Below are 16,093 nucleotides of genomic sequence, written 5' to 3' on the forward strand. Positions count from 1 at the left end.
TGGGATTGCTCTTTGCGCCGTTTTAACTTGTACGAGCAGCGCTTGTTGGAACTTATACCGCCTGGGCATCAGTTTACACAGACCATTATTAAATGCTCCCTCCCCTAACGCTGGAAAAAAAAAAGGGGGTGGTCTATGATTAGACTGCAGGAGAATGAGGCGATTTTTTTTTCTCCCCCTCTTGACATCAAATTAATTCACCACTTAGACGTTCTTTGAAACCACAGAATTTTAAGGTCAATTCCACTTCCAACCATAGCCCAAAATAGAAAAGTTACTGAGCTTTATAAGTTTTCTCCCTTAACATGATAGAGGTTATACCAGAGAAATCCAGTTAGCCTTCTGTTGTTGCTGCAGATTAGAAAGTTCTTGATTTCAGGTTATATGCCATTCTAACTCAGCACTGAGAATGAGAACAACGACGTTAGATGCTTTTGCTTGTAGCTCACAGTCTTGTAAAAATGAGCATATAATCTTACCACAAGTTTCCATGAGGATCATTACATGTTGTTCCCATTGGTGGTTTTCTGGTACTCCCTGTTCCACCAGCCTACCATTGGGAGTAGACAGGAGGAAGGTGACTTAACTGCAAGCTGTTGGCATTTTTTTCTGGTCTCTCCCAAGGCTTGGTTCTGTTGCACAATGCAGAGGGAAGTGAACACGCCTCCTGGGAAGGTGGGTCAGGTGAGAAGTTTGCCAGCATAGTTACAGCTCCCAGTACCTGGCTGGAAAATGCTGGTGGCCCAGCAAAGGAGGGACTTGGCTTGGGAAAGGCAAGAAGTATGTCATCTGGTTTTCACCAAGGGCATCCAGATTCTGAGTTCGACAATTTACTCTGGAAACGGCAAACTTTCTTTATAGATTTCACACAGTTTCTGCTTGTAAAAGTAAAACATATAGACTAACCAAAAGTTAGTACTATGAGCAAGCATTTTGTTTTTGATTGGTAATGCTCTCTCAAGTCTGCTTGATCTGCGTGATGTTTAAATAATTGTAAGGAAAGGAAAGAAGACCATGGTTACTTGATTTTCATAATGTGACTAGTAAGTACTTCAATGATGCTTATAAGGCTGTCTAGCTTCAGAGGATTTTGAGAGTAAGGCATACTGAAGAGGGTTAGGGAGATAGTTCACTGGGCTGGAGCAAATGCTTTGCATGCAAGAACCCTGGGTTCAATTCCCAGCACCAGAACCCAGTAGTCCCTAAGCACCACCAGAAGTAATTCCCCTTTTCCAGATCCACTGGGTGTGACCCCAAAACAAAAAAAAAATATGAAGAATTAAACAGGTACACAAATACAAGTTACATTGCTCAGCCCTAAAACCACTGTAGGTTGTCTAAAAAACTGCTATTGGAATAGGGGGGAAGCAATGTTCATGCCTCGTTACAGCATAGGAAAGGGGAATAGAGAAGAAAGAGCTGCCTTGGGGCAAGGTTTGAAGAAAGGGCTCAGTCCAACAGCCAGACCCAGCAGGGATCAATTCAGCTAAAAGGACCAGTAAGAAGAAAGGCATGATAGCTTTGTCCTTAGAGACTTTTTTTTTCTTGTCACACCCAGCATGCACAGGGGTTACTCCTGGCTCTGCACTCAGGAATTACTCCTGGCGGTGCTGGGGGATCATATGGGATGTTGGGAATTGAACCTGGGTCGGCCATGTGTAAGGCAAACGCCCTACCCACTGTGCTATCGCTCCAGCCCCTGTCCTTAGAGACTTTTAAGCTGTTTCTGTGTGTCACTAGTCCTCAGGAGCAAAGAATCATTAAAGGACCATAGAAAAAGGTCATTCCATCCATTCCATCTTACTCAAGAGAGTAAGGTGTTCAAAATAGACATAAGGATTTTTAAAGCCACATCTTCTCTTAGAACTAATTTTTGCTTGGTTGATTTTGGGCTGTGCTCCGGGCTTACTCCTGGGTCAACATTTGAAGGGGTTTTAGGGACCATATGGGGTGCTAGGGATTGAACCAAGGTCAGCCGCATGCAAGGCAAGTGCCCTACCCACTGTACTCTCTCTCTCTGGCCTTGTCCAGAGTTACTATATTTTTAAAAAACTAGTAAAGGAAGGAAGGAAGAAAAGAGCAAAAGAATGCATAGAAAAACTGGGAGGAAGAAAGACTGAATCATATAGAGAAATGGATATCCTTGCACACACTTGCTCTCATGTCTTAGGATATCATTTCCGGTAACTTCTAAAGCTAGAGTCATAATTGTGGATACAAATAAAGTCACTGGTTCTTGTCATTTGTCTTAGGTGCTAATGAAATTAAGCCAACATCTATTTTAGATTTTTGCATCAGTAGACATCAGTGCTTCTCAACTGTCTCCTGGGCCACCAGGATATTCCACAGGAGTCACAGGTGAAAATTGGGTTAGGGGGGGATTATAATGAGATGAGGAGCCAGTCAGTAGGAGGGAGGGGTACAGGAAGGAAACAAAGTCAGAAGGGGCCACAGTCAGAAAAAGGTTGAGAAACACTGGTATAAATGATCAAATCTGGAATTCTACTACAGAACTGTAGACTGTTTCCTTCTTAATGTTTTGTTACTAATTTTTAGTGGAAGCATATGTAAATCCAAAAATAGAGTAAATCATTCTGATAGGGAGAATTTCTTTTATTTCCTCTCTCTAGATAGATATTCTATTTTTAACCTGTACTTTAGTCTCTGTTCTAATACTTATTGCTCGTATAATGAAAGAGAACGAAGAATAAAGGATTCTCATAGTTGTGGGGAAGTTCAATGGGGAGGAAACAATGGGTGGAATGTTAGAGTCTTAAACATAAAATTTAAAAAAAAATTTCCTAAAATAGGAAAATGCCATCCATGTGTTTTTTTTTTCCTTTGTCCCCCAGTGAGCATGAGAATCAGACATGAGACTGATTTTGAGTAGACAAGACAGAACAATCTGTCCCAAACTGACCTGAAACCAGATTTTGTCCAAATGTTTCCTCTCAAGAAAACTTGTCTGTTGGCAATACCTAGGGAAACAATGAGCTGTGCTTAACCCCAGCCCAAGGGAGGGAAATAAAGTTGCTCTCTAAACGTTAGGTGGAAAAGTGTACATAATTGGCCATCTGTGGAAGAAAACGTGGAGAAAGGTCTTAACATCTCCCAGAACTCCCATCAAGGGAACCTCAGATCAATCAGGTAGACCTGGGAAGTGGGGTGGAGCTGTTAGGTAAGCAAAACTTAGTGAAGTACATTCCTGGACTAGAACTGGGTTGGTCAAACTGGGTCTCAGAGAAGAGAATGATTCTACAAGACATTCTAGTAAACAAGGCTCTAAATTCCAAAACCCAAACTTGCTCGTCACGGTGGGGCAGGGAGAATTTACTAAGCTTCCTGTGGTCTTGGGGAAAGATCTCTCCCCCATGCTAGGTTCTTATGCTCTGATGCCATGCCAACAACTAGTTTCATTTTCCAAATGAAGTATTAATGGTTAATGGTGTTTTCAAAAGAACACAAAAAAGTAATGGTGTGATCTTATTATTCCTGGTATCTGAGTCACCCCCATCTCAGCTTGGGGCACATAATTTCTCTTTGCTTTATGAAATTCTCTCTCTCTCTTTCTCTCTCTCTCTCTCTTTCTCTCTCTCTCTCTGCCTCCTCCCCCCCCACACCCTCACATTCTCCTTAGAATTAGTCTCCTCCCTCCCTCAGTAAACTACTCTTCTTCAAAAATTAAAATAATAAAATTCAGGACAAAAGGAAAACAAAGTTATTCCAGAAGGATGAAGAACTGAGATCTCAAATCCTGTTTTCTATGCAAAAGATAGTGCTAGTGTAGCCACTGATGATGTTACAACCCCAACCATCTGAGGCAAAAAAGGGGAAAGTAGATCCTCCAGCAAAAAAAGGTAGAAATTCTTCATGGGATTCAACTAGCAAGGCAGTGGAAGCCAGCTGTTTAGCTGCCAAAACAGTTTTAACTTCCCATAATGAATAACTGTTGATTCCATAGAATAGCTTAACAAAATACTGGTTTGCATTTTAAGAAACGTGTTGAGCATCAGGTATTATCCCATGCATGTCTGCACTCTTTAATCCATTTAATTCTCACAAATACTTAAAACTTGGCACATTATCCTCATTTTATATACAAAAACAAATTTAAGACACTGGCTCAGAAAAGCTAAGTTAGTCAAAGCAGAATTGCATCTGAATCCGAATCAGCTTCAATGTTACTTTCATTCCACCTTTTTCTCTGTAAGAAGTCGGATGAGGGCAGCATTTCTGGCATTAAGAGGTGCCTGCTTCATAGCATTCGCCATGCCTTAGACATTAGTGATGTGATCAATAATGAGACCGTGAACTCTGAAAGGTGTAGGGAATAAGTATTGCTTGCTCACTCTCCTCTACTGCCGACTTTCATTTCAAAGCATTTCATTTCAGAGTGGTTTAGACAGGGCTGTGTGCTGGGTTCCACCCCTTCCCCAACCACACCCTCAGTCCCACTGAGATCAGTCTTCAAGGTTTCTCTCTAGAGCAGCCAATAAGCTCTCCCACCTGGCCACAGTCCGACGCAGAGCATCTGCTCGAATGTTTTGCAAGCAGCGAGAGTGATCCTCTCCTTTGAGACACTGGTTCCACTTTGCCTGGAAATGCTCCGTCACTGCCTCTGTGTGTGAGTCAGCACATTCTGAGGCTCTTCCCAGAGTGGTGTTTACCAGAGGCATTAATCATGACTCAGGGTGGGGTTCTCCATCTTGCAGATTCACTTCTGTCAGAACCTCGTTAATGAAACTCGCTGATTGATGATTAAAAAGCATGGGGCACTTCTTCTATTCGGGTCTCTATTAACTAGTTAATTCACAATAAATGAAAGGAGAGAATTCTCTAAGTATCACACATCTAAACTGACTCCACGAGAAGGTCACACAGGTGATGAGGCTGGTGTTGTAATATTGAATAACTGTAACAAGTGCATTATGAACTACTTTGTAAACCACGGTGTCTAAATAAAGGGGGGAAATTTTCTCCAAAAATGTCTCCAGCCCCCCTTCCACATGGGGCTGGCGACGCAGTACAGTGGGTAAAGCACTTGGTTTATACATGACCAACCCAGATTTGATCCCTGATGCCACATGTGATTCTCCAGGAATCACCACTGAGAATAAAGCCAGGAGTAAGCACTGAACACCACTGGGTATGGCCCCCAAAGCAAAATAAATAAATTGACCTCCATAGCCCGTTTTCTCGCTGAAGATTTTGGAAATGAAATGGTCAGGAAGATGCCAGTGAGCAGGGCCCAGTCGCATTCTTGCCTCTCACAGGCATGTAATCTTTTAATCCCAGGTCCTTAGGGGATATTTATTGGCACAGCACTTTCCTAGCCTGTGTCAAGTGGCATCATGAGGCCTGGGGTAATGTCTGAGTGCCTTCAAGCCTAGTGTAGTGGAGTGACACTAAAAAATGAGAAATAAACTTTGGTTTCAATCACCAAATAAGGAAATCCTAAACCCACTATTAAGAGAAGTAAAACCACCTATTTGTCAAAAGGGAACTTTTTCTACTATGGTGAAACAAGATTTGATGTTTGCCAATTTGTTTCCCAGTGAGGTCTCGGTGTTCTTCCTTCTGTCGTTCTGTCTGCCAACTGTGCCTGAGGCACCCTGGCCACGGATTCCTGTCTGTTCCCTATGGATTCTTGATGCCTCACACAAGCCATGGCACTCACAGGCCTCTGTGGGTTAAGTAGCTTTCAAGGGTCACATTTGTTGTGGTTTCTAAATTGTCATAGCTCATCTGGGGCTTGCTTCCACTTTAGAGTGCTAACTTTTCATTTAACTTAAGCAGAGCATAGGGAGTCTTTAGAAATCTCTTCTAGGATATGTCACTTAAATCCTGTTACATAAATTCCCTGTTTGAAAATACAATAATGGTATTAATACCTGATTTGTATATAATTCTTGGTAGTTCACAACATACATTATTTTCACTTGATCATCTCATTAACCCTTTAACTAAAAAGAACAATGACTGATGATTAGAGATTATTAGAGTGACTCTGCATGACTTGTCAAAGTCATACAGAGGCAAATGGCTAGAATAATTCTAATTTTCTCAGCAACTAGATCAGCATTGTTTCTATCCACTTAATTTGCCTTTTCTTTGTATATGCTCTCTTTCTAATCATTGTTAGGTTTAGAACTATATTCCTGTATTTCATTAAGTCCCAAATTTGATGAGGTTACCTATCCAATCAGTTTATTTGCTGTTATCTATAATTATTGAGTTCCTACTCTGTGGAAATCACTGGACTAGGTGTTGTGGTAGATACCAAGATAATTTCACCAGTTAACTTAATGATACCATATATTAGGTAATTTAAAATATACCAGATTATTTCATGCCCTTTGTGTATAATGATATGAGTTTAGGTGGATTGATTTTGATGTGCAGCTTTATGGATCTTGATAAACAAAAATATTTGATAAACTACCAACAACAGCTGGTACATCATTTACCACATAAAAATTCCCTTTATGCTTCTTTGCAATAAACTCCAGACTAAAAGTTTTTCTTTTCTTTCCTTTTTCTTTCTTTCTTTCTTTTTTTTCTTCTTTTTGGGCCACACTTGGAAATGCTCAGGAGTCACTCCTGGCTCTGTACTCAGGAATTACTCCTGGCAGTGAGTGGGGGACCATATGGGATGCTGGGGATCAAACCTAGGTTGGTGCAAGGCAAATGCCCCACCTGCTGTACTATTGTTCCAGTCCCAGTTTTTCTTTTCTAGGATAGCTTATAAATGAAGTCAGGCTTGTTACAATTAAAGCCACTTTATTTTTTTTTTTTTTTTTGCTTTTTGGGTCACACCCAGCGATGCTCAGGGGTTACTCCTGGCTCATGCACTCAGGAATTACTCCTGGCGGTGCTTGGGGGACCATATGGGATGCCGGGGATCGAACCCGGGTCGGCCGAGTGCAAGGCAGACGCCCTACCCGCTGTGCTATCGCTCCGGCCCTTAAAGCCACTTTAAAAAAATTCATCCCTGCTCTTTCATTGCCAGAATTTGTATATTTTTATTGTTGAGTAGTGTTTCATTAAAGTGCTGTAATATAGCCTGGTAAGCGTTTTTATCAACTAAGGACATGGGATCAGCAGCACTGTAGCACTGTCGTCCCGTTGCTCATCAATTTGCTCGAGCGGGCACCAATAACGTTTCCATTGTGAGACTTGTTACTATTTTTGGCATATCGAATACACCATGGGCAGCTTGCCGGGCTCTCCGAGAGGGACGGAGGAATTGAACCCAGGTAGGCCGTGTGCGAGGCAAACGCCCTACTTGTTGTGCTATCGTCCCAGTCAGTCCTTCAAGCCCAGCAAGCTTGAGACTGAGAGTATCTCACCCACATGGCAGAGCCTGGCAAACTACCTGTGGCATATGCCAAAAACAGTATAACAAGTCTCACAATGGAGACGTTACTGGTGCCCAGTCGAGCATATTTATGAACGTTAGGACAGGGCTACAGTGCTAATCATGGACACGGGGTTGCTCCTGGCTTTGGATAAAAATGAGTAAAGTTATTCTAAACACTCATAAACAAAGTTTTGTGCAAATACATGAAAATGAAAGTGAACACACAAGCATCCTCAAAACTTATCAGTCTTACTTCAACCTGTTTTTGTGTCCTAAACAGCAGTTTGTCTGTCTATAGCCTACAATGGGCTCCAGGGTTTCCATCAAGGCAAAGTCCACAGGAAAGATCCCAGAACGTGGTGTGCACATTCCTGCTTCCAAGACTCTCTGTCTCCCCCCTTGTTCCCTCAACAACACTTCTCTTCTCTGTCTATGGGATTGCTCCCCTAGAGGACCAAGTTTCACTTCCTCTGGAAGTTCCTTCTGGCCACCTCACCACAGAACTTTCTCTTACCGCTGTGCATTTGACATTTACCACAAGCCTCTGCCTGTGACATCTTTAAATTCACCGCTGACTTTTTTCCCCCTATCACACCCTGTGGGGGTGTTAGGGACAATATGATTATTTTCATTCTCTATATGTGGAAACTACAGCTCAGAGAGCTATAGGGCTAAGATAACGCTTTCTGATCCCCCATCATCATCTATCCTCAGGACTTCAGCCACATCTTATTTTTCAGTTCTCTTAGATTAAACATTGAGACTGGAGCCAGAGAGATTGTACAGGAGGCAGGGTTCTTGCCTTGCACACAGCTGACCCCAGTTCAACCCCAGCACTGTATATGCAACCCACCAAACAGCACCAGGGCCACTCCTGAGTAGAATCAGAAATAGCACCTGAGCACTATCACGAGTGGCTCACCACACCCTCCCCACCTACATGTTAGCTCCAAGCTCCTAAAAACCCACTGAAGACCAAGCTTTGGCCAGCCCATGCCCCTGGACAGGGGGGTAGGAAGATCACAGCAACAGTTCGACCTTCCTCTGAGACCCAGGCCTGGCTCAGAGGATTATCTCGAGCCTGAGCCCTACCTCTGGGTCCTGAGCTCTGTTCCTGGTCACACTTGCTGTGTCTCTTTGAGCTGATCATTGCCCTGGAGTTTACAGGTATGAGACTCCAAAGACACACCGTGCGGGGCTCTCCAGATAAAATGTATTCTGTGGACACACTCTGTAAACAGATGTGAATATAGCAACCTTTCACTCAGCTTTGCTTCTTGGGATCAGAGCCTTGGGAGGGCCCAGTTCAATTCCACTGGGAGAAGAACAGCGCTCATTTGCCACACTGTTGAAAGGAATCTCAGATATAATGGCCAGAAGAAGCTAGCTGAACACCCAGAGAGCTCTGAAAACTCATTAGAACTTCCTCTTGCTCAAATGTTATAATGCTAATAACAGCAATAAGAATTGTGGCAGTAATGTATGGAGTTTCTTATGCCAGGCACTCTACTTAATGCTCACAGCATGCTGAATAAAGATCCTCTGAAATATCCCTGCAAACTTCTGCATCCAAAGGGCTTTGCTATGTGATTGAAATAGGGATTCTGAAATAAAGGGTTATCCGTTATTGTTTGGTGGGCCCTAAAATGTAATCACAATAGTAGGGAGGGAGAGGAAAGAAGGCACACAAGAGGAGAAAGCAGTGTGACAGTGGAAGCAGAGACTGGAGTAACGTGGCCACAAGCCAAGGAAAGCCATTTAATTTGATGTGGGACCATTTGTTATGTTCTTTTTTTTGTTTCTTGTACTGTTCGATCTGAATCCCAAAGACATTATTAAGACCAATGTCAAAGAAGTCATCATCTATGTTTTCTTATTTGTATTCTACACTTTTAGGTCTTGCAAGCAAGTTTTAATCTAGAACAGAAAATCTAGAACTATGAGATAATCTTAAAGGTATTATATGTACATATATGTATCTATAATGGGAATATGATAAAATAGAAAATATTTGAACTACTTTAGATAATTACTGATGATTTCTCAAAAGTAATGATAGTTACCGAACCACTAATCCAGAAGTTCAGAAAACATCAATAACAACAACAATATGTCAATAGATATATTATATTCAAACTACAGAAAATCAAAGAAAAAGAACAAACATTGAAAAGGGCAGAGGAAAATACATGGTGCCTATTGAGGAACAAGAGAAAAATTACATCTGTCCTCTTCAGAATTCATGCAAGTAAAAGCAGACTCGTACACAATAGTTAAGGTGTCAAGAAAAAAAAATCAAACCTAGAATTCTCCAGTCAGAAAAATTATCCTTGGAAAGTGAAGATAAAGTGCTTTCATAGACAAATAGGAGAATTTGTCACAAGATGACCTTCCTGCAAGAAATAAATCTTTTTAAATTCTTTAAACAAAACAAAAATGCTATAGTTTAGAAACTTAGTTCTACATAAAGAAAGGAAGAGCATTGGTTCTTTTCAAAATCTAATGATCTGCCTTTCAATTAAAGACCATTTCTCCGTTAGTTCCATATGCTCCTACTTTCTTCGTATATTTCAGGATTCCATTTTCAGAATTCCACTTTTGTACTGGCTCGATTAGCCATCATTCTCTAATATTTTAGAGGTTTCCTTAGTTGTTTTAACATCACCTGCCACGTTCAAGCAATATCAAACCACATCAAACCACTCCATGGACAATACAATAATCTTAAAACCACATGCATCCATTTTCACCCTCTATGCTTTTGTATTATTTCTACTATTATTACACATTTTATGTGCTATAAACTCCATATTGCCTTCTTTTGCATGGTAAAATACACATAAAATTTACATTGTCAGCAGCACTGCAGCACTGTTGTCCCGTTGCTCATCGATTTGCTCGAGCGGGCACCAGTAACTTCTCCATTGTGAGACTTGTTACTGTTTTTAGCATATCGAATACACCACGGGTAGCTTGCCAGGCTCTGCTGTGTGAGCGGGATACTCTCAGCAGCTCGCCGAGCTCTCTGAGAGGGGCAGAGGAATCAAACCCGGGTCGGCTACATGCAAGGAAAATGCCCTACCTGCTGTGCTATCGCTCAGTTTACATTGAGAAGCAGGAAAGATAGTAGAGCAGGTAGAGTACGCAGCCTGCCATGAGTGATCCCTGAGCTCAGAGTCAGGAATAAACCCTCAACACTGCCTGTTTGGCAAAATAAATAAACAAACAAATAAATAAATAAATCCCAGGATTAAGGGGACCAGAAATGGCACCACCGGAAATGCTACCCCCAAAATTTAAATTTTACCTACTTTAAAAGATTAAATGAGGAGTTAGAAGCATACTCTCACCTTAGTCATGGATTTAAAAATACATATAAAGAGTTCAGAAGGCACGATCTGCTCTCCACACAGCTGCAGAGGACAGAGCCCGGGAGACTTCATGCCACCGTGTGGCACAGTTCCCCCTCCCACCAGCTTCCACATGCCCCGCTTCCTTCTAGTCATCACTGGCAATATTTCCAAAGTGGAATAATAGTCTGTTCAAGGCAAAGTAGGTATTTTTCCAACATGCTTATCAAAATCTTTCAGCCCTCTTCATACTTCTTAGCTAAAAGTCAAAAATCCACATTTTGGGATACTATTTGTCTTGAGGTTTTGGGTTTTGTTTTTTGTTTGGAAGAACACCCTGAGGTGTTCAGAGGTTATTCCTGGGTGTTGTACTCGGGCATCACTCCTGGCAATGCTTGGGGGACCATATGGAATGCTGGGGATCGAATCTGTGCCAGCCACATGCAAGGCAAGTGTCCTACTCACTGTACTATCTCTCTGGCCAGGCAACTGTGTTTGATTTGTACTTTTCCTTTTCATCACTTGTATCACTTATATCACTTGTCATCCCGTTGATCTTCGATTTGCTCGAGCGGGTGCCAGTAACATCTCCATTCATCCCTGTCACGTTCGAGTGTAGCCCAATGGTATCTGCTCGTTCTAGGAACACAAAAAAACCTCAAAATGTTCATTCAGGGTTTTAAAGAAGTCTGACCATCTCGTAGGTGGGCGGCCACATGGTCTTTTGACATCCCGTGGAATCCAGTCGGTAACAGCTCTAGTCCATTGGTCGTCTCTAAATCGCATTAAGTGTCCGGCCCATCTGATTTTCGACACCTTGGCAAACGAGACAGTATCCCTGATTCTTGATCGTCAACAGAGGTCAGAACTCTGGATTCTTCCTCTCACTTGAGAGAAACGTGCTACTCCCAGCATAGCTCTTTAGATTCCTCTTTGGGATACCCGAATAGCGTTCTCATCCTGTTTTCGTAGGACCCAGGTCTCTGAGGCATTAGTGCAGGAAGAATGGTGGAACTGAAAAGATGTTCCCGGAGTTAGAGGTTCTTTGTTCTCTTAACCACTTCTTTGACGCTTTTGAAGGCGTTCCATGCTGCTCTCTTCCTCCTGTGCAGTTCTGGATTCCTTTTCATTACAGATCACATTTTCTTTCCCAGGCTTGGTTTAGTTTTATTTTAGGCCTGGTAACTAATGGTGGGCTATCCAATTGTAAAAATTTAATTGACATTTTATCATATTGACTAATGTATTGCAAAATTCAAATTGGTATTTCCAGGTTACTTGTAAATATTTGGGTCCTTTTGTATCTTGTTTTAAGAAATGTTAGATAAGATCACTGCAGCATTATTTTAGGCCTAACTCTCCATAGATGAAGGGAAAATTCTAGAATATTCTATATGTCCTGCACATTAAGAGATTTTTCACTCTGACTGGGGGTAAACTGGAATGGAGAGTCCAAACCTTAGTGCTTTCTGGTGCTCTTTTCCCAGCCTCCTTACATGACTGTGCTGATCAGTATTCAGTGAATAACCAAGGATCCCTAAGCAACTGTCCATTGTTATTTGTGTAGCCTTCCTCCATGAGGTGTGACAGCTGGTTCAGGAAGAAGGCAGGAGAAATGGTAATAGAATAGTTACCAGTGAGCCCACAATTGCCCTCCAAGTGGAAGCAGGTAGGATCCCTACGCTCCTTTTTAAAAGGAGTTCTAGTCAATAGTCACCGACATAGACTATATACCACCAGATACTAATGTACATAGAACCCAGAATAATAGGATGTAGATGTTAAAACAAAAACAACAACAGATCAGTGGATCATGAAGACATGATATATATATATATACATATATATATATATATACACAATGCAATATTATGCAACTACAGGGAATGATATCATGCAATATGCTGCAACACAGATTGGAACTGGAAGATATGTTAAATGAAGTAAACCAGAAGAAGAAAGACAAAGGCATTATATCACTTATATGTGGTATTTAGAGTAACTAAATGAGAAAATGCAATGGCTTAAAGGGAGAAGGCATAGATCACCCTTGGCCCCGGAATATAGGAAGGAGAAGCAAAGAAATAGAATGAAGAGGGAGAAGAGAAGATAAATATGAGAAGCAATGAGGCCAAGGTTTTAGGAGATCCAGGTACACTGGTAATGCTAAGGAAGAGTAGAGGGGGCCGGAGTGATAGTATAGCAGATAGGACATTTGCCTTGCATGCAGCTGACCCGGGTTCAATCACCGGCATCCCATATGGTCCTCCAAGCACTGCCAGGAATAAGTCCTGAGTGCAGAGCCAGGAGTAACCCCTCAGCATCGCTAGGTGTGACACAAAAAGAAAAAAAAAGTAGAGATAAATATCCAAATCAGAAAGTCAACAACACTGAAACTGTGACCCAATTTCAATAACCAAATGTAAAAGGTGCCTTTCAAGATGGCAGGCTGAGGCTGGGGGTGAGGGGGCAGGGGTAGGAGAGGGAATCGGGAATTTGGGAACACTGGTGGAGAGAAGTTGACACTGGTGGAAGGATTGGTGATGGAACATTGTCAAAAATCCAACTATGAGTAACTTTGTAATTCACAGTCTTTAATAAAATAAAAACTTAAAAACAAAACCCAAAACCACCCAGAATGCAAATGCAACAAAATTTAACAAATGCAACAAAGGCATAACTAAATGAAGAGAATACTTCCATAGGAACAAGAGTTGGCCTTTTTTCGAGATAGAATTTGTCAACTTGTTTCTGAAGTACTAGGAGGAGTTTAATATATATATGGTCAAATACAAAATAGGTCCAGACTTGGTAAGGAGAGACTTTATTTGAAAGTATTATTTCAAGGACAGCAGGAGAGCGTGAGCAATCTTTGCAGTAGGGAAAACAAGCTGGCCCTGAGATCTCTGAGTACCTCAAGGGCTGAACAAGCTTCCCTAGTTTATAAAGAGAAAACAAACAGGGTGTCATGAGGTGGCATGGTCAGAGAAGCTTGATGTTTTACCCTGAGTGAAACCTGTTTTCAGGAGGGATGAAGTTGTGTCCAACTTCATCTGGGATGAAGATGTGTCAAACTTCTGGGGTTGGGGTGTTACCACCGAAGTAGATTTTCTTGTGCTCATGGGTTATTGAGAACTGTATGAAAGATTTGCATACGAAAACTGGCAGGTTCCTAAGTTCGAGTTTATTGTATAGTAAAAGTAGATAAGCCTGGGTCCCCTCCTAAATGTCCAGGCCTCTCCTTTACCTGTGAATATCACTGGTCCTGTCTCTGGCACTGCCCCGTCCAGTGTACCACTTCCTGGTCCTATTCCAGTCTACTTGCCTCCGCTGTCCCATGACCGGTTCCCGTTTCCGAGTCGCTATCTATCCCGTGTACCTTTCCTGGTCTGAAATGTGTCCCCGGGTCTGTCTCTGACTGCATCCCAATGGTTTCTTTAGTCTCCAGCCTGCCACACCGCACTTGCACTGGGCCTGCTGCTGGGCCTCTCAAATCATACCCCAGCAGTTCCTATTGTCCTGTCCCAGCTGTCCTAATCTCCTGGTGCATGTGGGTGAAACTCCTGGGCTCAGGATCTGTCCCTGTCTGATTATGCCACCTACCCAGGCATGCAGGAGCCATACCTGCACTCTGCCTGGGCATGTGCTGAGAGTATGCAATGAGAGAGCGGGTCTGGGGCCTCCTCCTATCTGCTGCCATCTCTCATCTCTGGCCATCCCATTTTCTATTTTGATTGGCTACTTGTTGATGGAAGAGATTTAAAGCAACAGACTAAATTCACCTGGGGCTCCATCCTTCCACTTGTCAGGGGGAAGAAGAATCTTTTTTCTTTTTGGTTTCTGGGCCACACCCAGCTATGCTCAGGCCTCACTCCTGGCTCTATTCTCAGGAATCACTCCTGGAGTGCATTTTTTTATTTTTTTGGCCATTCCCAGCAATCTACAGGGGTTACTCCTGGCTCATGCACTCAGGAATTACTCCTGGCAGTGCTCAGGGGACCATATGGGATGCTGGGAATTGAACTCGGGTTGACCGCATGCAAGGCAAACTCCCTATCCACTGTGCTATCACTCCAGCCGCACTCCTGGAGTGCTTGAAGGACCACATGGGGCTCCAGGGATCGAACCCAGGTCGACCGTGTGCAAGGAATAGGCTCTACCCACTACACTCTTCCTCTAGCCCAAGAAGGAGATAATCACTTTGTCTAGGGCTGAGGCTGTGGCTCAATAGTCCTTGAAGGCCGGAGAATGCCAAGTTTGAATCCCAACACCATCCCACTTCACCGAAATGATTCCAGTAAAAAATGAGATTGTGAAAGTAATGACAGTTGTAACACAGTTACATAATGACAGAGTTCCAGCTCCCTGGGCTGTGTGCTGCACAGGCCACAAGGACGTGTGTCTGGGCACAGGCCTTAGTCGGTCTCAGTCTGGCTTAGGGGCATTTCTGGGATTTGTCAAGAGAAGCACGCTCTGTCAGCACCAACTATGGCCAGGCGATGAGTGTGGTACCCAAAAGGTTGGCAAAGATCCTGGGAGAATGGTTCTTGCATCAAGCAACTCCTGACAAAAGGGTCAGTCTCCTCTCTGGTCCCAGGTTGCGACAGCATCACAAAGCAGCCATGAAGGCGCACTGGCGGCTAGGACACAGGAAGCGCAGCGCTGTGGTGGAGCGCAGGGGATGCGAGGGGATTCCAAATTTAGCAGCCTTGCTTAGCACTGGCTTCAACACTCCCCAGGTGTGAGCACCGCTGCCTTTAAGAATGAGCTTCTTCCTCCTCAGAATAACAAGTTCTTTGCAACCTATGCCTGTGGGTGTCTTTCATTGATGGAATTATCTTGCTTCCTGACTTTTCCTTAACACCTTTTCTTTCAAACCAGGAATAAAGGTGGGGGTGGTGGGGTGGGAGCAGGTGTCTGGAGACTCTTAAAGCATAAAGGTACTATGCAAAGCACCCAAGGGTGCAATCCTGCTGAGCAGAGGCACCTAAACACAGCAGTATGTACAAGTTTATTTTTGGAGGAGAAATGAGACTATTCTGTCCGAGATCAGCTGTTAGAGCAGGTGCACTCTGGCTTCAGGTGACCCAGAGGAGCCATACAGTGTGGGTACCTGCCCGGGTCCACCCGCAGAGGGCAGGGGCAGGAAACACAGCAAACTATTCCGGTGGACTAACCCCCCCCCAAACCCGAACCTGCCACCTCCCCCCGCCCTCCCATTGTTCCAACAGTCTCCCCACTCCCCCGCTCCCAGCCAACACTTCAGCACTAAGTGCCAAGTCTCCTCTATCTTGTATCTCCCGACAGCTCCCCAGAACAGGCCACAGAGGCATAACTCTGTGCCTCCTACAAAGGGAGGCCTTGCCTGGGGTGTGTCATCCAG

Source organism: Sorex araneus, chromosome X (genome assembly GCF_027595985.1).
Source record: "Sorex araneus isolate mSorAra2 chromosome X, mSorAra2.pri, whole genome shotgun sequence".
Lineage (NCBI taxonomy): Eukaryota > Metazoa > Chordata > Mammalia > Eulipotyphla > Soricidae > Sorex > Sorex araneus.